General features: G+C 45.2%; 1 protein-coding gene across 2 annotated transcripts in view; it reads left to right on the plus strand.

The window, feature by feature from the left end:
• The first annotated feature begins 19,668 nt into the window (after positions 1–19,668).
• PRKD3 (protein kinase D3) overlaps positions 19,669–21,363 on the plus strand; it is an 81,787-nt gene continuing 80,092 nt past the window's right edge. For both annotated transcript variants that reach the window (XM_054979990.1, XM_054979997.1), the window contains exon 1: positions 19,669–19,728. The gene's annotated coding sequence lies outside the window, so the exon portion shown is untranslated. The remainder of the gene's footprint in view (positions 19,729–21,363) is intronic.

The following is a 21,363-nucleotide window of genomic DNA, read 5'->3' on the forward strand; positions in this document are numbered from 1 at the left end:
ACTACAATGCCAAGACCACGGCAATACAGCCCGGAAAACCCACAACAACCATCTAAGTTATGAATTATTTTATTTACGTTTTATCAAGACAGATTTTTGAATGTCTTACAAAACTCTATCCTTTTTATTTTCTTTGTCATAGAATGAACTCTCTTTATCACATTGATGGCCAGAGGCTAACAACTATACTTGTTGCTTTACTTTCACTATGACTTGTTTTAGCTATTATTTATTTAAATCTAACAGTATACTATCTAACCCGCTCCCACTGTACAGCTTTCACATCCATACATGGCAATGGGAAATAGCAGAGTTTGGATTATCTTGATCTTGATTCCCAGAGATACATCTTTATCTTTAAGGATCTTATCTAGCTCCCTCAAAGCTGCTCTTCCAAGTTTCAATCTTCTTCTGATTTCTTCATTGCAGTCTCCCTTTTGGTTGATGATTGAGCCAAGGAATAGAAAATCAATTTCATCATTGTCAACTTTAAAATTGTGTAATTCCTTGGTAGTCATTACTTTTGTCTTCTTGATGTTCAGTTGTAATCCTGCTTTGGTGCTTTCTCCTTTAACCTCCATCAGTAGTCGTTTCAAGTCTTCACTATTTTCTGCTAGTAATGTGGTGCATATCTCAAATTGTTAATGTTCCTCCCACCAATTTTCACTCCACCTTCTTCTAGGTCTAATCCAAAGATTCTCTGGAAAAGTCAATAATGCTAGGAAAGGTAGAAGGCAGCAGGAAAAGAGGAAGACCTAAAATGAGATGGCTTGACTCAATAGAAGAAGCAATGATCTTCAGTTTGCAGGATCTGAGCAAGTCTGTTAAAGATAGAACATTTTGGAGATCTTTCATTTATCGCCATAGGGTCGCCATAGGTCAGAGATGACTTGATGGCACATAACACACAACACCCCCAGAAAACAGTGTACAATTAGTGTGATTTGAATTATATAGTTAATAAAAACAATTTAAAATGTTATTCTTAATATTGTTGTTACTATTTTAATAATAACAATTTAATAGAAGTGATGGAAAAGCACATGAAATAAAGCACTTGCCTTTTCAGAGATGCTTCCTGTCTTTTTAGATATGCCTTGTCATATCAAGCAGGAGTACGGACAACTATCAAGTTAACTTGATTTTTTAAAAAGCCAGTATAGTATAGATTAGGACTGCAAAGACCCAGATTCAAATCCCACTCAGCCTAAATTACCTCACAGGAGTTTTGTAATGACCATATATGCTACCCTAAGCTGCTAGAGGGTGGGATAAAATAAATAAATGTCACATGATGTGAGTGTACATCCACTGAACAATGAGAAGGGAAAGCAATAGCCTTCGTTTGGACAGCGTGCAATTATTCATTCTGAATGATGCCCCAATACCTGTTTTCCTCAGGAAAAGCTTATTATGGGGAAGAACATCATTTTCACCTGTTTTAGGTAGCCACCAACAAGCATCTCAGACTTAGTTGCACATCTAGCAATCAACATTCCTCAAACTAAGGAAAGGAGTAGTCTGTTATTTTTATCAGATGATAAAAAGGGAAAGGAGTAGTCTGTTATTTTTGTCAGATGAAAGACTAAAGAGTTTTTTGCCTTTGTCTCAAGGCTGAAAAGGACTGGATCTGATAAAGATTGTTATTGGTAACCCTTAGGAAGAAAAGGAGTTAAAGGGTCATTGCCTTGCACAGGGGAAAGGGACTATCAATACAGAACAAGGGGGAGGTGGTTAGTAGAAGCAAGCAGGCTGGGTTCTGGGTTCCATTTCAGTTTGTTCACCTTCAGCCATTTGATTATAGGTGTCAGGCAGCAACTCAAAAACTTCTACTGCATCACCAGGGATTTGGATAGAGAGATACACAGCTGGGTAGAAGAGCAAGATCTTGGTCAGACCAATACAGCCGGGTGTCATCCACACATTGATGACATCCAATCTCATAGCTAAGAATTATTTCTCCTAAAGGCTTTATATAGAGGTTACATAACATGGGAGATAAGACTGCTCTGTGGAACCCTTCAAGGTAATTCCCACACTGAAGACACCTGGCTTCCTACAGCAACCTTTTGAATACATTCCACAAGGAACAATTTAAACCAATCCAAGGTGCATCCGCTGATACCTACTTCTACTTCCAAACATCTCAAAAGAATGGCATAGTGTGCTGTGTATCAAAAGCTGCAAAAAGAACCAGAATGTAGCCTTTGTCTACATTCAGACTAAGGTCATCAGCTAAAACTGCAAAAGCTGTCTGTCCCATAGCCCAGCCTGAAACCAGACTAAAAAGGGTCCAAAGCACTAGAGTTATCTAAGAAGACTTGGGGTTAGTCTGCTACTGCTCTCTCAATCACTTTACATAGAAGGGGCAGATTAGATAATTGTACACATAATTTTTGTCTAGGGATGTTTTTTTAAAGTAGCAAGTGTGTAATATTTGCCATGTAAATAGTCTATTTTATTTCAGTTACTTAATGTGGGGTTTTGAATATAGGATGCTATGGGTTAAAATGCAGGCCTTTAAAGGAAGAAGGGGGGGCTGGATGGGTGAATGAAGTGTGCTAAGATTTATTGGTAGCTGTACTCTAGGGGGCGGAGTGAGCTGCAGTTTAGTTAGAGTGCTAATGTTCTGTCCAACAGTCAGTCAGTCTGTGTAGAAGTCTGTGTCTGTGTGAGTGAGAGGGCAGTTTTTCTGTGAACGAGGTACTGAGGGAAGAAATTTATGGTTTTTACTTTGAGTGAAATCAGCCTATGCAGCAAGTGAATTTTTGAGAACTCAAAGAATTCCATGTTTTCTTTTGGGGCAATGTTTAGCCTAAATGGCAACTGTGTGGAAAATGTGACTCAGTCTGAGTATAAACATTAAAATATCTATACCTATTTTGAAATCACCAAGCTTATGAACCATTCTTAAGCCAATAAACTTATAAATTACTCTGAAACTTTTAGTCATATGTACTTAAAAAATAAACTCTATTTCTGGTTAAGTAAAAGGTCTGTTTCATACAGAATAAAGGATCCCTTTCTTCACCTCCCAGCCACCCCCATGAACTAACTGTTCTGTCATAGTATTAGTTATAGATAAGACTTCCTATGCAATATGTCAATCTGAGAGAGAATGAAGGTAGAAGCAAAAAATCTAAGGGAACATTAAGGAAATCAGAGAGTATCATAGACTGCCCCAATTTAACGTGGGGAAGATGAGTCCTTGTTGGAGGAGAGGGTGAAACTGCCCTGGCAGGCCCAAAGGGACCCTAAGCCAGCACCGGCTCCAGCCCGAGCCAGCAGGGCCTTCAACCCTGAATGCCCCAGCATGAATCTGCCTGCTGCCAGACCCATCATGATCTTCCAAAGGACCCCAGAAGTAGAGAAAGAGGCCTGGACCAGACACTGGAATGTGTGCTTGGCAGCCCAAGGCCTTTCCCCTGCTGAGGAAGTATCAGCAGAGACCACTAAGTCACTGCAGGATATGGGCCCCAGTACTCCTCAGGAGTAGAGACGACTCGGCTTGTAGAAAGGAGCCTAATGAGGAACCCAGCCTCACCTGTAGAGGAAATGCCCTATATAAGCTTACAAGGAGGCTGGAGCCAATGTGGGATCAATTTGTCTGCAGTTTTGCTGATCAGGTTATCAATGGGCAGACCTGCTTGTTAGTGGATTCTTAGACTACCTTTTGGATTAGTTACCTGACCTTGGACTATACCTTTGGACTGTGACATGGGAACCAAAACTGTTGGAGACCCTGTAACTTGCTGGTAGGGATGTGCGTTTCGGCATTCAGAATGCCGAAAGAATGCCGAAACAAAAGTGTTTCGGCTTCTTTCGGGGAATGCTGAAACGTTTCGGGGAATGTTATGGCCCCCCAAAGCAGGTCCCCCCATCCTCCCATAAGAAAGCGAAGGAGCAGCATATTGTTAGCATGCTGCTGCTGATCTTTCTTCATTATTTCCTATGGGGAAAAAATGAAGAGGCAGGCTTCCTTTGCCAGGGGTGGCATTTTGCATGCAAAATGCCCCCCAGCCCTCAGGGGCCCTTCTCCCACCCCTCCTCCCACCCCCCACCAAGGCTCAGCCTGCTCCCACTTGGGGGGGCATTTCATGGCCTCCCCAAGTAGGTGCTCTGCTCTCATCTCTACCACTGACAGCTGGGGGAGGCTTGTGTTGCCAGGGGTGGCATTTTGCATGCAAAATGCCCCCCAGCCCTCTGGGGCCCTTCTCCCACCCCTCCTCCCACCCCCCACCAAGGCTCAGCCTGCTCCCACTTGGGGGGGCATTTCATGGCCTCCCCAAGTAGGTGCTCTGCTCTCATCTCTACCACTGACAGCTGGGGGAGGCTTGTGTTGCCAGGGGTGGCATTTTGCATGCAAAATGCCCCCCAGCCCTCTGGGGCCCTTCTCCCACCCTTCCTCCCACCCCCCACCAAGGCTCAGACTGCTCCCACTTGGGGGGGCCATTTCATGGCCTCCCCAAGTAGGTCCTCTCAGCCCCTAAAGTCCACCCCTTACAGCCCCACACAAACCCAATTCCCCCCCAGCTGCCACACACAGACCCAAATCCCCACATTAGCCCCTCACAGACCCAAATCCACCCCCACCTGCCCCACACCCATAACCCCAGGAACAGGCTGGCAAAGGCCAGCCCTCTCCCTTTGTTCCCTATGCTGGGAACTTCTAAACTCTCTTTCCCTAGGCAATTCTGCACAGCCCAGGGGTGCCACAATGGTGGGCACACTTCTGAGTGCCAGCTGGTCCCTGTGAAAGAGCACCTGAACCACAGACACCCTCCCTCAAATTCCCCCACCACCTACAGAGATGGCTGGCCAGCCAGCCCCATTGTTCCCTATGATGGGAACCAACTGCACAACAAAGAATAAAACAAGAACAACACAAAATAAAGTTTTAAAAAAATTATATTCTCCCTTCCAAAGTACAAGTAGGCAAAGCATTATGACACATTACACCAGCAGTCCCCCACACAGAAAAATTAAAACAAAACTCACTTAACATCAGAGAATCACAAAGCATGATTCCTGTCAAAAACACTTTATTTCTTGAACAGCTTTAGGTTACACAGCAGGGGGGAACACCAAAGGGCATGGCAGCACTATCTTACACAAAAATAACACAACTCACTTCACATCAGAGAATCACAAAGCACAATTCCTGTTAAAAACACTTTATTTCTTGAACAGCTTTAGGTTACACAGCAGGGGGGAACACCAAAGGGCATGGCAGCACTATCTTACACAAAAATAACACAACTCACTTAACATCAGAGAATCACAAAAACACAATTCCTGGCAAAAACACTTTATTTCTTGAACAGCTTTAGGTTACACAGTAGGAGGGCACAACAGGGCATGATAGCAATGTACTGCAAAAAATAATACAACCCACTTCACCGTTTTTGACAGCAATTGTGTTTGTGTGATTCTCTGATGTGAAGTGAGTTGTGTTATTTTTGTGTAGTACACTGCTTTCCTGCTCTGTGGTGCCTTCCTAAAGCAGTTACAGAAATAAAGTGCTTTTGACAGCAATTTTTTGGGGTGATTCTTTAATGTGAAGCGAGTTGTGTTATTTTTGTGTAAGATAGTGCTGCCATGCCCTTTGGTGTTCCCCCCTGCTGTGTAACCTAAAGCTGTTCAAGAAATAAAGTGTTTTTGACAGGAATCATGCTTTGTGATTCTCTGATGTTAAGTGAGTTTTGTTTTAATTTTTCTGTGTGGGGGACTGCTGGTGTAATGTGTCATAATGCTTTGCCTACTTGTACTTTGGAAGGGAGAATATAATTTTTTTAAAACTTTATTTTGTGTTGTTCTTGTTTTATTCTTTGTTGTGCAGTTGGTTCCCATCATAGGGAACAATGGGGCTGGCTGGTCAGCCATCTCTGTAGGTGGTGGGGGAATTTGAGGGAGGGTGTCTGTGGTTCAGGTGCTCTTTCACAGGGACCAGCTGGCACTCAGAAGTGTGCCCACCATTGTGGCACCCCTGGGCTGTGCAGAATTGCCCAGGGAAAGAGAGTTTAGAAGTTCCCAGCATCGGGAACAAAGGGAGAGGGCTGGCCTTTGCCAGCCTGTTCCTGGGGTTATGGGTGTAGGGCAGGTGGGGGTGGATTTGGGTCTGTGAGGGGCTAATGTGGGGATTTGGGTCTGTGTGTGGCAGCTGGGGGGGGAATTGGGTTTGTGTGGGGCTGTAAGGGGTGGACTTTAGGGGCTGAGAGGACCTACTTGGGGAGGCCATGAAATGGCCCCCCCAAGTGGGAGCAGTCTGAGCCTTGGTGGGGGGTGGGAGGAAGGGTGGGAGAAGGGCCCCAGAGGGCTGGGGGGCATTTTGCATGCAAAATGCCACCCCTGGCAACACAAGCCTCCCCCAGCTGTCAGTGGTAGAGATGAGAGCAGAGCACCTACTTGGGGAGGCCATGAAATGCCCCCCCAAGTGGGAGCAGGCTGAGCCTTGGTGGGGGGTGGGAGGAGGGGTGGGAGAAGGGCCCCAGAGGGTTGGGGGGCATTTTGCATGCAAAATGCCACCCCTGGCAACACAAGCCTCCCCCAGCTGTCAGTGGTAGAGATTAGAGCACCTACTTGGGGAGGCCATGAAATGGCCCCCCCAAGTGGGAGCAGGCTGAGCCTTGGTGGGGGGTGGGAGGAGGGGTGGGAGAAGGGCCCCTGAGGGCTGGGGGGCATTTTGCATGCAAAATGCCACCCCTGGCAAAGGAAGCCTGCCTCTTCATTTTTTCCCCATAGGAAATAATGAAGAAAGATCAGCAGCAGCATGCTAACAATATGCTGCTCCTTCGCTTTCTTATGGGAGGATGGGGGGACCTGCTTTGGGGGGCCATAACATGGCCCCCCAAAGTCCAATCTGTCTGAAACTTGGGTGGTTGTTAGAGAAGGGTTAGAGGAAGGTCCCCACCAATTTTGGGCTTATTAGGTGGGAAAATGCCTCCTCCAGGCGTCCTGAAAGACGGAGACATTTTCCCAAAAAAAAACCCCGAAAGAATGCCGAAAGAATCCCGAATCCCGAAAGAGATTCTTGTTTCGGCTTTCGGCTTTAACGGTAGAGAATCTTGTTTCGGGTAATCCCGAAACAAGAAAGCCGAAAGTTTTTTCCTTGCACACCCCTACTTGCTGGGGCTTATCTCTCACCTGGGGAACAAGAGGAGGAGGCAACACTATACAAGTCATATATGGGCAAAATGCCACAGGGCAGATAAATGCCCTTTGAGCAATTGAGGGAAAGTGCCTTGAATGAATGACTAATTTAAGATAGACATCAAGGGCTTATTTACTTAGTCTTCACATTATTTTAGCAGCCAAAATGGGCAAGGATCTAGTGTGCTAGTAATGTCTTCATAACTACCATGATTCTCTCAATATCCATCACTGTAACTAGCTCATAAGCAAACCAGATGGTGTATTCAGCATTCTTCTGCTTCACCTGTATTTCAGCTGATAAGCTACTTGTACAGTACTATTCTTCCCTTGGCAAGAGTATCTACCATGGGTGTTTTCCCAATGTATCTGAGGAAGAGAGCTCTGACTCATGAAAGCTCATATTGAAATAAATGTTGTTTTTTTGGCTTCTGTTTTGTAGTCACAAAAAACTTTTAGTTATCATATGCATCTAATGGCTGGAGATTATGACACTACTCTGAGGTCTCAAATTTACCCTACACATATCATTTTAAGTATTTTTAAATGTTAAAATACTTTGCATCTCCGTATAAAGTACTATTATTAAATAATAGTAATGTCATTTATACCTGCCCTCCTCCATAATGGGGACCCAAACTAGTTTACACCATTTTCCTCTTCTCCATTTTATCCTTAAAACAATCCTGTAGGCTGAGTGTGTGTAATTGGTCCAAGATCATCTAGTGAACTTCCATGGTAGATTGGGGATTTGAACTTGGGTCTCTCAGATCCTAGTTTGACACTCTAACCACTATAACACACTGACTTCACATAAATCCATACTCCCTCCCATGCATTCACCCTTGCCTATGCTAATGAAGGTTTCCTACAACTAAAAGAAAACTAACAGACACGAATAGTCTACTCAAGTAGGTCTGCTGACAATGCTAGTTCCCCTTCACTGCATTATGTGAGGATGGATTTGACTTGTACTAATGAAGTATTAAGAACAGACAACATTATTACCCTTATGTGGTGGTGGAAAGTGCCCTCAAGTCAGAGTTGACTTATGGTGAACCCTTGTGGGGTTTTTATGGCAAGAGACTTAACAGAGGTGATTTGCTGTTGCCTGGCTCTGCAACCCTGTTCTTCATTGGAGTTTTCCGACTCAATTACGAACCAAGGCCAATTCCGCTTAGCTTCTGAGATCCAAGATCAGGGCATTACCCTTATGCAGAAAAGTCCTAATTTGGAAAGGTACTGACTCACATACAAGTTTGAGGAGAAAGGTATTGTGTCCAACATTTAAAATGAGATGGGCTATTTTTCCTATTGGAACAAACAAAGTGTTTTTTCTGTACTCAGTTCCACTAAAGGTGTGGGTTGCAACATCAAATATTGCCAGGTCATCTGTAGGTTCCAGAGCCCCCTGGTGAGATCAGACAAAGAAACACTTCATAGGGCTTGCTGATTCTGAAAAGAAAGGCCTGCTCCCTGAAAAGGGTGGGATGATTTTGAACAGAAACAGAGTTCTACTGGAAAAAATACAAAGGTGTTTAAGAAAAAACATGGCATGGCCAGAATTCATCAGTCTGAAAAAACAGGGACAAGCACTTGCTTACTCTGGCTCCAATTTTCTAAGTAACAAGTACAGTGCTAGAGACTAGGACACTACAACAAAGTTGTATTTCCAAAGCACAGATTGTCCATTAAATAACATTGCCATGAGAATATTTCATTTGGATAGACAGTGCCATAACTGAGTTTCAGTAAATTCAGAGGGCTAACAGCATCCAGAATGGGGAGAATGACACTGGTACTGGGATGGTGGGGCCATGCATCATTAGTATTTTTTCTACAATGGAAAGACTTGCATAGTCTGATAGAGTGGACTGAGCATCATTTTTGGATAGCATTCACTGCAGGCGGTCTGAGAAGTTTTAGCAGGAAAGTAATTTATCAATAGTGCCTTGGAAATTTACATTTTAAAAAAAACTGTAGTATGGTTTGTTCTAAGTTAGCCTGTATTATGTATGAAAGAATAATTTCTGAAGGCATCTCTGTAGGGCACTCACTACTGGTTGGAGAATAAATAGCTTGTGCAATGTTGCATTATCAAATAAACTTCTTGCCAAGCCACTCTGTAACGTCATTATGCAATGCTGAGTTATTGTACGTTTTCAGACATGGTGAGGAGGTTTGCTTCCAAATGTTGCTATCACCAGAGTGTTAGGCTTAGGGTGAAGTGCATTTCAATGTAAGGAAGTAATCTGAGGGATGATGAAATACATGAAAGCCCCACACTAACTACTTACACTAATCGCCAGCTGGGGAAGCAAGTAACTCTTAAAATTTCTAGTTTGCATGATCAAAATCATGAATCCTTCTCTAAAAACCATCTTACAATTTGGGGGTCTTTTTACTTGCATTACTAGTGTTCATAATATTGTATTTCAATGAGGGATCGGACCTTTGGACACTTACTGTGAAGGGTCCTTCTCCTCTGAGGACAGGAAGACATCTTGGGTGTTTCCCTTTGCCCAATCAGGGAGGCAGGAAGTTGATTTTTTCTTTTTTCTTCCTCTTCCTGTTGGTGCCTGGAACACCCTGTTCTCCAGTTTGGGTGACTCCAAACAGCAGTAAAAGAATCCAACTATTCTCAAACCTATAGTTACAGAAGAGCCCTATTGCAGGGGAACAAGAAACTGAGTTATCAGAGAAACGAGAAATAACCAGATAGACTCAAGGTTATAGAGAAAGAACATTGACATCACAGTTAAGAGTCAGAGTGATGCAGGGAAAAATTAGTAGCAGAGATAAAAACGATAAACCTGGGAGGGCAAGATGTCCTCCTGTCCTCAGAGAAGAAGGACCCTTCACAGTAAGTGTCCAAAGGTCCGTTCTCCCTCTCAGGCGGAGGACATCTTGGGTGCTCCCAAAGCAGTTATGTCCTACAGGGTGGGTCAAGGTTCTCGTCCTGCATCACATGTTGCAAGACCCTCCTGCCGAATGCTGCATCTGCTGAGTCATAGAGGTTCAACTTGTAATGTCTGACGAAGGTGGAAATAGTAGACCATGTGGCGGCTCTACAGATTTCTTCCACTGAGGCATTATTGTGGAGTGCAGCATTGGTTGCTGCGCTTCTGATCGAGTGAGCTGTGATCCCTTGAGGAATATCCCTGTTGCAGGCTTTGTAGGCCTCTATTATGCATGTCCGGATACTCCTGCCAACCGTAACCTTGGACATTCTCTTGCCCACGTTCGGTGGAGATGTGTTGACGAACAGGAAATCCAACCGCCTTATGGATTCGGTTCTGGTCAAATAAACTTTAATGGCTCGCTTCACGTCCAAAGTGTGCCACTCCCGCTCTTTGGGGTGAGACGGATTGGGACAGAAAGATGGTAAGTTGATCTCCTGCGATCTATGGAACATGGAGACACTTTTGGGGAGGAAGGTGGGATCTGTGCATAAGACCACCTTATCCCTATGAAAATCACAATGTCCAGGTTTGATGGAAAGGGTCCCGAGTTCGGAAATCCGTCTGGCCGAGGTGATGGCCACCAGAAATATAGTCTTCAATTTTAGCCATCTCAGAGGAACCTCTCGCAAGGGCTCGAAAGGTGCCTTGGTCAACGCCGAGAGAACTATGTGCAGTCTCCACGTGGGAAAACAATGTATCGTTGGAGGGCTCAAAAGAGAGGCTCCTCGCAGGAAACGATGAATGTGTGGGTGCTTAGATAAACTGAGTCCATCCAGCAGAGATAACACCAAAGACAATGCCGCTACCTGTTTGCGTAAGGTAGCCAGCTTCAGCCCCGAGTCCAGGCCGTCTTGCAGGAATGCCAGAATAGAGTTTAGTTGCGGTCGTAAGTGGTCAGTCTTTTTTCCAGGCAGTGTTGTAGATTCTCGTGGTCAATTTCTTTCTGGAAGAAAGCATAGTTTGAACCACTTGTGAAGAGTACCCTAAGCTGGATCAAGAGTGCCTCTCAATTTCCAGGCGGTCAGACACATCCAGTCCGGGTCGGGATGGAGAATTGGTCCTTGGTGGAGTATGTCCGGAGTGGATGGCAGCCGGAATGGTGGCAGCGCTGCCAGTGACTGCAGGGACGAAAATCAGGGTCTCCTTGGCCACCACGGAGCTATTACTATCACCTCCACGTCCGTGTCTGCTATTCTCCGCAACAGCTTCAGTAAGACTGGGAGTGGTGGAAAAGCATACAGTAGTCCCTCCAGCCAGAGAGTCGAGAGAGCATCGGTCCCTTCTGCTAGAGGGTGGAGATACCTCGATAGTAAATGTGGGGTCTGATGATTCAAGTGGGTCGCGAGCAAGTCCATGACTGGATGACCGAATCTGTCCGTGACTAGACGAAATATTTCCTGTTTGAGGGACCACTCTCCCGGCTGAATGGTTTGCCGGCTCAGCCAGTCGGCCTGTAGGTTGTCTATCCCCTTGATATGTTCCGCCTGAATGGACGCTAGGTGAGTCTCCGCCCACGAGATGATCTTTATCGCCTCGTTGTGCAGTTTGGAAGATCTGGAACCCCCCTGCTTGTTTATGTAGGTCTTGGCGGAGATATTGTCCATCTTTATGAGGACGTGCTTGCCCAGTATCAAGGTGGAGAAATGAGTCAAAGCTAATTGGATTGCCCTGATTTCCAGCAAGTTGATGGGAAGCTGAGACTCCTCCTTGGACCAAGAACCTTGTGCTGGGCGTCCGTCCAGTGTCGCTCCCCAACCTGATAAGCTCGCGTCCGTGAACAATTGTATCGTCTAGGGGTTCAGGAATGATTTGCCTTGTCGTAGACTGGAGTCCCTGGTCCACCATCTGAGGTTCTCCTTGATTTTCCAAGGCACCCTGACGTGGCAATTGAACTTGGACATAATTTGAAGTTGATAGGGCCGAAGAAAGTTGAGAAGGACTCGGGAATGAAAACGGCCCCAGTTAATGGCCTCGCAGGATGCTACTAGTGTGCCCATCAATTTTGCCAGCTTCAGTAAGGGCGTTGATTGTCCCTGAATCACAGACTTGACTAACTCCTTGGTCTTTAGGATCTTCTCCTGGGGTAGGAGGATGAGGCCTTTTTTGGTATCTATTAACATCCCCAGATGATGGAGTGTCTGCGATGATGAGATGGAGCACTTTCCCATGTTTATCAGAAACCCGTAGGCTTGTAGACAATGAATCGCTGTCCACGTGTCCTGGGTGGCCTTTTCTCTGGAACTTGCTTGTATGAGAATGTCGTCCAGGTAAGGATGGACATGTATCCCTGACTCCCGAAGTTGAACAATGGGGTTGATCAGAACTTTAGAAAATACTCTGGGAGCCGTGGCGAGGCCAAAGGGAAGTTCTCTGAACTGAAAGTGACGGCCATTGACGCAGAATCTCAGGAAACCTGTGAGAAGGAGGGATAGGGATGTGTAAGTAAGCCTCGGTAAGGTCTATTGAAGTCATAAAGTCCCCATGGCGTAAGGCCTCCGAAATGGAGCGTAGTGTTTCCATTCTGAAGTGTTTCAGAAGTATGAACTGATTCACAAACTTTAGGTCCAGTATCGCTCTCCAATCTCCATTTTTCTTTGGGACCGTGAAAAAGATGGAGTAGACCCCGAAGCCTGACTCGTGATGGTTGACTGGCTCTATTGCTTTAATGTCCAGAAGATGTTGTATAGCCTTGAGAGTGATCTGTTTTCTTCGTGGATCTTTCCAAAGTGGTGATCTGAGGAATCGATCCGGTGGGAGGGATTTGAATTCGATAACATATCCTTGAGAGACTATTTTGGTGGCCCAAGCGTCCACGTGTGACTCCTCCCAAATCCGATTAAAGGACTGTAGTCTCCCTCCCACTGGCGCTTGATGCGAGCCAGGACTTTGGGGCCTTGGGGTCAAACCCCTGTCTGTCCCCTCTGTGTTGAGATGTCTTGTAGGATCTGGATCCAAAGGGGCCTTTTCTCTGACCAGACTTGGATGGGTTCCAGAAAGGTCGTTTGTTTTCTTGTCGATATCTGGGTAACGCATGCGGAGACCGAAAGGGCTGAGGGTTGTAGATACGTCTGTCCACCCTTTTGAGCGTCTTTGGGAGTGCCCTTTTCTTATCGCGGGTCTCTACCAGTACCTTGTCCAGAGCCTCTCCGAATAACTTGTCGCCTTGGAAAGGGTAAGCCATGAGAATGAATTTTGAGTGTAGATCCGCTGGCCAAGCTCTCAGCCACAGAAGCCTCCTAGCTGCAGTCATAGAGGCTATTGCCCTGGAAGAGAAGGTCAAGGCGTCCAGGGTGGCATCTGCAGCAAAGGTGTTTGGCCTTTAAAATTCTGTTGGCTCCCTCCAGTAGTCGTCTGCGATTACCTGGTAGGAGTTGAATAAGCTTACGTATCCATACAACTGTTGCTCTGGAAACGATGGACGCAGAGGACGCAGCCCTGATTGCCATTGCCGAAGCCTCGTGTGCCCGTCTGAGTGCAGTCTCTGCTTTCCTGTCCAGATTATCTCTGACGGATCCTTGACCGTCTTCTGTCAACAATCCAGATGACTGGAGGGCTGCCACAGGTGCATCGATCTTAGGTATCTGCAAAAACTCATTGGTAAAAGAGGGTAAGGCATAAAGTTTTTTAACTGAGCTGTGGTATTGTTTGGTGGCTGTTGGGGCCCTCCATTCTGCCCTTAATTGTCTTTCAAAATATTCAGGAAAAGGAAAAACCCTTTCCGGGGTACTATCCCTAGGAAAAAACTCTCTGCACCCTTTAGGCCTGGAAGACCCCTTGTCTGACTTGGGGTCCTCATCCCCCCCTTTTGAAGATTCCTGGAGTTATAATGCTGCCAGGGTTTTAGAAAGTAAATATTGGTAGTCCTCTACCTTCAACAGTCTATTGGGTTGTTCGGGAATGGATACCTCTTCTTCCTCTTCCTCAGAGAGGAATTCTCCTCCATCCCTGTCCTCGCTATCCGAGGATGATTCACCCCCCAAATAGTACCCACTGTCCTTGAGGAAGACTGGGGTCAACTTTGGGGCAGCCTTGGTTGGCCAGTTAGCCTCCGTACGGCGCTGCTTGCTGGGAGGTGATGGAGGGGCAAAGGACTGTTCACTATGTGTTCTGGAGGAAGGCTGACAGAGCTTCCCAACCTCCTCCCGAACAGCCTGTCTCAGGAACGATAGTAAATCCCCGTGATGCAACTGCCCGATGTTGCTGGGTATGTTACCTGCTCCCTCCTTGCCGACCTCTACAGTCGGAGCAGTCAAAATGTCCTGGGAAGTGCTCTCCACCATTTCTCCCGTCGGGAGTATGGCAAGCACGTCTTTCGGAGCCGCGCGGGTAAAGACGCGAGCGTTGTCGGCTTTTCCCGCCCTTTCTGCGGCTTTTCTTTTGGCGCCTTTTTCGGCCTCCCGGCGTAGGCGCGATGCGGATCCCGGCTCCTGCGATCTTCTGTGGTGCTTCTAAGAAAGGTTACATGGCTCGGTAGCTGGAAAGGTGCCGGGATTCCGTTCCAGCCCCAGGGGCAGGACGGTACCAGGATGGTCATTAAAGCCTTCAACTGGGGTTGCCGCTGCCGAGGTCTCCTCTTCGGCGTCCATGAAGCTCCCCTCCGAATCCCTGGAGTCCATCTCACTTTTGCTCCAGTGAGTGAAGTGGGGTAGGGGAGAAAGCAGATGAAAGGAAAGGAGGTATAGAAACAAGGACTAGATTAACTAGGGTAGAGAAGAGGAAGTTAGCTGAAAGATAAAGTTTGAAAAAGGTAAGAAATTAGAATCCAGTCAGGAAGAGATAGGCAGACAAATCTGCCTAGACGACTGCTCTCCCTGGAGGCAAGAAAGAACTGGAGAACAGGGTGTTCCAGGCGCCAACAGGAAGAGGAGGAGAAAAGAAAAAATCAACTTCCTGCCTCCCTGATTGGGCGAAGGGAAACACCCAAGATGTCCTCTGCCTCAGAGGAAGAAAGAAATAGATTTTTTTTAAAAAATAAAAAGCTGACATTTCCAAGTTTATCCTTGAGCCTCCAAAGATGATGGTGCCCAGCTGTAAAATATGGCTTCGCAATTAACCAATAAACATTGAACAAAGAGAATATGAAGTCAAATATAAAGGCATGAACTTCAGCGGAATATTTATTACATATTACCAGAGTTATAGGAAAGGCAATTTTCCTAGCCACTTACATTGTTAATCAAATGTGCCCCCTCCCCCCCATGACTGGATGCCACTGTTTGTAACTTGCCAAGCTGAATGCAGCTCCAATACTACTGTTTTGTGAGACCTCTGTTGTGAGACTACATACACAAAAAATGGTGCGTGCGTGTAAGCATCAAACACTTGACAGGCCACCATACATGGCTGGTGGGTTATGTGCTACTTTGTGGGTAACAAATTGTTCAGGCTTGCCCTTTGTGTTTCTCTAAACCCTGTGATATTTACTCCACTGCTTTTTGGAGAGTAGGAAAAAATGTTTAGTTTTCATAATAGATCCACTTTTGAAGTGTATCTGATAAGATACTTTCACTAAGACAAATTCATTTCTAGGTTTTGCCTTTTTAGGAATGAAGTTAAAATTAGATGACACATTTTTTTTATTATAAAAGTGATGACTCAAAAGACTGTTAATTATTTATGCTGGTCAGATGGATTTCTCATGCTATATAATCTTGATTCATTTTTCTGACTGTTCTGGCCTTTGCTAAATCATAATTTTTGAATGATTGAAAACAAAATTAGGTTACTTACACAGTCAGTCTTGATAATCAGTGTCCTAACGCTTAGGACTTTAGTAATATCGTGTCATGTAATCACATTCATGAGGCCTGCATTTACACCATTAGGTGTGCTACTATTTATAGATGGTTGAATAAAAAGCTCCATTGAGATATACTGGTACAAGCGAAATATCTCATCTGCTTTAGAAATGTGGAATCAGAAAAGGCCCAAACAAAAGATGCTAAAACTGATGCTGGTGCTATTTTACAACCTATGATGATGATTTTACCTAATCCAACCTTGATTCTAATCTATGAAAATGCAGCTACTATGGCTTAGGGCAACAAATTAAAGAAGTGCAGAATCTATTGGATGCTACATAGCTAAGCTTTGTAAAGAAGCTTAATTGCTGTCCAAAAATGGTAGCAGTAATACCCAATATCCATCTGCTATTGTTCATAAACTGATATACAGTTGGGAGGGGAAAATGTTCTCCAAATATTCACTTAAATACTGACTTCAGCCCTGTCTTCAAAACTGTTTACACAGGCACTCCTAATGATATTTGAAATGCTATTGTGTGGGAGCTTCAGTCTGGGTGAAAAAAAGGAACAAAGATTGTTCTCAACTATCTAGCAACGTACTTTAGCAGCAACAAGAGCATTCAGTAAACATTCATCACTAAAATAATTCCAGGCTGTATTAACTTTTCAAATGTGCAAAGCAATATGCCTCTACGTTTTTAAAATACACTAGTATTTCAACAGCATATTCAATTCAAAGCAAATAAGCTGCTTGCACAGTTACTATATAAGCTTATAACTGTTTTTATACACTGAAAAGAAAGGGAAAAAACTACTGTGTTGCCTTCTACCCATTTTGGAATATCAAAAACCACAACAAGGCCTTTTTTACACTGGTGATTTTTAGTGTTTAACCCCATATCTCTCTGGGTTTTCTTTTGAATTCTGGATGCTTAACTTCCCTTTCAGATTTCAATGTGGCATTGCAAGGGTCCTCTTCTGAATTTTCTGCTGGAGTCTGGACCCCCCTCCCCCGCTTGAAGAGGTATGGGGCCAAAAGCAGCAAAAATCCACCCATGCAAAAAAAACAACACCCTGACATTTTCTCTAGAGAATCTTTTGGATACCTTTGTTTACTGTGATGAGAACAGTAGCATATTGACTTTTAAAGCTAATTATTAAAGATATATATCTTGAGTGGACTAATAATAAATAAATGCAATCAGTGATTTGTTTGCCATTCATTTTACATTCTTAGTGGAATATGGTCATGGACCATGGCTGTGCATAGGTTCTTAAGTTTAAATTATTATATTAGTCTTTTAATTGACTAAATATATATTTGCTTATTATCAGAAGTTCAATAAAAGTGGTTCCTTTTTGAGATACTGAAGGTAATGTTAAGACAAAGCATAATAACAAAAATAAAAGCTTTGGAAGAAAAAGCCATCTTTAATATTATTCATTTGCTATTAACCAGAACCAAAATGGCCCCAGAAAATGTGTGATTTCCTCCTCCACAAGTTTACTAGTTAAAAATATTTCTGCACCATTTCATAATGACTACCACCTATTAATCATTTATGGCAAAGATTCCAGGAATCATCAAAGTAATTCTGTGACTCCACTAATACTTTTCTCAAAGAGCCAGTTGAGAGCTATTTCAAAAGCAGTCTGTGATATGATTTGGGGGCCAGCTATTCAAAAGAAAATCAAAATCAAAATAAATTATTTCTGTTAGCAATACCACCTTTTGCTTACATACGCATTGGCATGATACACATTTGGACATAATGTTCTACACTGGTGGTTCTCAAACCTTTTCAAGGGGCAACAATGTTTAAGTTAGGACTCACTTGCCCAACATAAAATGGAAGTATTCCGTATCTATTAATGAGTTTTTATTTTTCACACTTAGAATCAGGTTCCACGCCACAGCCATTATGCACCAGGGTCCAGTTTGGTAGAAGAACCTCCTCTTAGGTTCAAAGAGGGGAACTCTTTGCAAACTCTACTCCCTTCTGAGCTAGGAGCCAGAGCTGGTCCTCTTTTGCCAAGTGCTGTAGCCAGGACTGGGCCTCCCAGAAGACCTACAGGGACACAATCAAGGCTCTGAGGAGGCAAATAGCAGTCATGTCACAATTTCTTACCTGCCACTTCCCTTTCCTGCCCCAGAAGTAGAGCCACAAAATTAAATCGTTGTCTTAAAAGCTGGTTGGCATGTTGATCTTTACATGGTGCGCTGCAGCTTTGTTGACACTGGATTTCCAGTCATGCCAAGGAGGAGGGGGGCTAGGAGGGGGGCACTTGCCAAGGAGGAGGGGGGCTAGTATTCACCCTGCCACCGACTAATATTTGGTATTTATAAATGTAGACCATTGCTGAGCAACAGGCTGTATTTCAGGGCCATTCTGCAGAACCAAATTGGTCATCAAGGCTACCAGTGCCTTTTTTCCAAGCTCTCCCTCCCCCTTTCTCGTAGCTTTGTGATCCACCACCAACAGTCAACACAACCCACTTTTGGGCCCTGTCCCAGAGTTTAAAACCACTGTTCTAGAGCAAAGCTTAACATTTCATACATAATCCTCAATTCACCCTAGGTGGAACACGCTGAAAAGTTTAATTCATTATTTCGTAAACCATAGTTCTTGGTATCTACTGTGTGCTAAGAACTTTTCCAGACCCAAAAATGAAAACTGCTGATGTAAAACTGGACTTTTTCTGGACTGCTAAATGGAGACAAGAGGGAGGAATCACTATTAAGTAGCAGATGGGTGTTGCTGGGCTAGCTCATTGGCTGTGTCAATGAGAAGTATGTCCTACAGGTCAGGGCTGATTATTGCCTCATGGCCACCCACAGAAACAAGAATCCACATCGAAGACCAGAAGCTTGACTGATAAATGTCACAGTGACACAGAGAACTCAGGAACTTTGCAATAGCCAGTAATATTTTCCATGTCCCACTCTCTACATTCTCTTTTTATAGGAGTACTCAGCATAACCACACTGGAGTGTATAGAGACTGAGTTTCAGTTTCGAATATTTTAAAAAATATAGTGGCTAAATAAGATTTTCTTTAAAAAATTGGTTGTCTGTAAACTCCGACAAACTTCTCCCTCCTCAGTAGAACATGAAGAGCAGTAACTTTACGGAGAGTTAATTCCTCCGTGCAGAATTCTGTATATCATAACACTGCAAGGTGATGATCAAATACTCTAGGAATCTGAGACATTAACTAATGGGAGGTCCACTTTCCAGCTTCCATATCCCCCAATTGGAAACGGCACGCAGGGCTTCCCAAACGCCACAACGTGTCAAAATAATACGAGTGGCGAGGGAGGGGACTTTGCCAGACCAAAAAGTTAGGCAACGAATACTATATGGGATTTTTTCGACACACTGCGAAGTAACGTTATTTAGTCCCACTGTCGCCTTCCCCGCGGTGGCGTTTCGCTGATCCCCGTGGACACCTCCCGCGCACTCACGATCTCGTTCGCCCACTTCCCTCCCGTGCGCCACCGCTTTTTCCTCCCCTCTCCTCACTGTCCCGCCGCAGCTCCCCCTCTTCTGCTCCCTCGCGCTAGCAGTTTAGAACATCTACCGCCACAGGCACTAGAAGTAACGGAAACTCTGGCCGGCGGCCTGCGCCTGCGCCGTCTCAAACCCCTTGGCTCTCTACCTCAGCAGCACGGCGGTTGTTGTAGTTCTTTTCGTCGTTCGTCCCCAGAGGAAAGAGGGAGGAAAGACTTCTCTTCCCAGCATGCTACTCGTCCCTCCTGTCCCGTCTCGGGCGGCTGAGGCGCTCGGTGTGTGCTCTAAGTGGGAGCGGCGATAATGAGATGCGTGTGAAGCCGCCAGCCCGGTAGGAGACGGACTTGGCCAGAGGCATCAAGTGAGTGATCGGGCGTTGGGCTCAGGGGCACTGCGGGCGCCAGTGGAAGGGGCGAGGGGGAAGGCAGGGCGGGACAGTGCGGAAAGTTCCCTCAGTCCCACAACGCCGCCTTTCCTGGGGGTCGGGAGCGGGAAGGGGGTGGCGAAGCTGGGGCAGGAGCAGCTGTGGGCTCGAAGTGGCTCCTCAGTGCGTCTTTCCCTCCGCGCCATGAGAGCAGCCGCCCTGTCCAGAGGGGATCAAAAGAGGAGGCCGAGAGCACCCGCATCTGGAGGGGTGGCTTCTCGCTTCGGCCACATCATCCGGCCCCCCGGCTGTGAGAGAGGTTGCCTCTAGATGAGGGCGGCTTTATCTTCTGGGAGCTGAAACTGCCCCTTCGCCGTTCAGAAACAAGTATCTTCTCGGCCAGATTCACCGGGAAGGGAAAAAGCCAGATCGCCTTCTCCAGCTCTTTCTGGCCATCCGCCCTCACTCACTCCCTTGCAGGAAGACAGGGTAGGGATTAGCCTTCGCCCCAAGACCTGTAACGTGTTTGCAAAGCGCTGGGGAGGTTTTGACCCTGTTAAAAGACTCCGTAGCAAGTTCTCAGCCGGGCAACCTGTTGGATCGCAAGTGAATAGTTAAAAGAGGGCCCGGATCAGGTGTATTTCACAATCTGTTTAAATTCTGATTGCTAACTAGAGGAAATAAAATTCTCACGCGGGAAAATACCAGTGCAGTGGCTTGTGAGTTGCCCTCTTGATTTTTAGTGTAAATCATACCTAAGGAAAGATGCTACTGAAATGATATCTTAGTAATGAGTCAGTGAGTGTTGGTTGGGCGCGAGGCTGCCTATGGGTAATGTATAATTAGGAATAGTGGAGGGTGAATAGAGAATGAAGTGAGTTAATCCATACTGAAGGCTTTTCATTGTGCCTGACACCCACAAACAACACTTGAGGTTTTTGCTGTTCCATGTGCTGATTATTGCAAGCCTGGCTGTCAGAACTAGCAGAATCAGGGCAGTGGTGCTGTGTAGAATGCCTCCTTCATGCTTTAGTTCTCAGCTAGACTCTGGAGATGTTGAAACTATTGTTAAAATCTTCATTCAGTTTGTGGTTCAGTGGTAGAGCATCTACTTTGCACACTGAAGGCTCTGGGTTCGATGTCTTGCTAATAGGATTAAGCCTGTGATACCAGGCTTTTTGACATGCCACTTGTGGCTCTTCTGAGCATTGTTCCCCCAAAGTGGCATCTGCCCCATGTTCCAGGAAAGTTCTTAAGGCCATTACGGAATAGGGCTTGTGGTTGGCAGGTGGTTCTCACCTTGAAACAGCTGTCACCACAGGGATTGGAAGATGGGCAAGATGCAAAGCCTTCTTGAGTTGCAAGCCTTGTGCTAGAGATGAATAAGGGGCCTATCCCTTCCATCTACTTCCCAGCCTTCTCTGCTGCTTTTGTGCCATCATTCTAACAGTAGGGAGCAGAACAAGTTGGCCACAAAGAGTACAGCCTCCACCAAGACAACCAAAAAAAGAGCAAGCTGGCTACAGTGAGGTTTTACTCTCCTTTCTCTACCTCCAGCTTGCTAAGAGGTATTCTAGTAACTGAAAATGTTATAGTCATATGTTTAATATTCATAGTTTTATTATTATAAGT

This window comes from Eublepharis macularius, chromosome 1 (assembly GCF_028583425.1).
Source record: "Eublepharis macularius isolate TG4126 chromosome 1, MPM_Emac_v1.0, whole genome shotgun sequence".
Lineage (NCBI taxonomy): Eukaryota > Metazoa > Chordata > Lepidosauria > Squamata > Eublepharidae > Eublepharis > Eublepharis macularius.